The following is a 505-nucleotide window of genomic DNA, read 5'->3' as shown; positions in this document are numbered from 1 at the left end:
CTCTGTCGAATAAATAAATAAAATCTTAAAAAAAAAAAATAGTAGAAGCCATAGAGGAAATGAGAACATTATTTGGCTAACAGGGCATTTGATAGGCACACCTCAGGTATTTCTTGATTACTAAGGACACTACCCCCTGAGGAAGGAGACCTACCTCCCAGCTTCTCACAATCAAGCTGCCATTTGCTTGAGGTGAGCTTTACAAACTAAGTTTTCTCTGGGGACACCTGGGGGACTCAGTCAGTTAAGCGTCGGCCTTGGGCTCAGATCGTGATCTCAGGGTCCAGGGNGTCTGCTGGCTTCCCTGAAGATGTCAGATTTGTCAACTCCAAAAATTACATGGCCAATTCCTTAAAATCTCTCTCTCTCCCTTTCAATCTCTTCTTCTATATACATGTATTNATTTGTCAACTCCAAAAATTACATGGCCAATTCCTTAAAATCTCTCTCTCTCCCTTTCAATCTCTTCTTCTACATACATGTATTTGTGTGTGTGTGTGTGTGT

Source organism: Ailuropoda melanoleuca, chromosome 2 (genome assembly GCF_002007445.2).
Source record: "Ailuropoda melanoleuca isolate Jingjing chromosome 2, ASM200744v2, whole genome shotgun sequence".
Classification (NCBI taxonomy): Eukaryota; Metazoa; Chordata; class Mammalia; order Carnivora; family Ursidae; genus Ailuropoda; species Ailuropoda melanoleuca.
The sequence above is the reverse complement of the archived record's forward strand: the minus strand, read 5'-3'. Positions refer to the sequence as shown.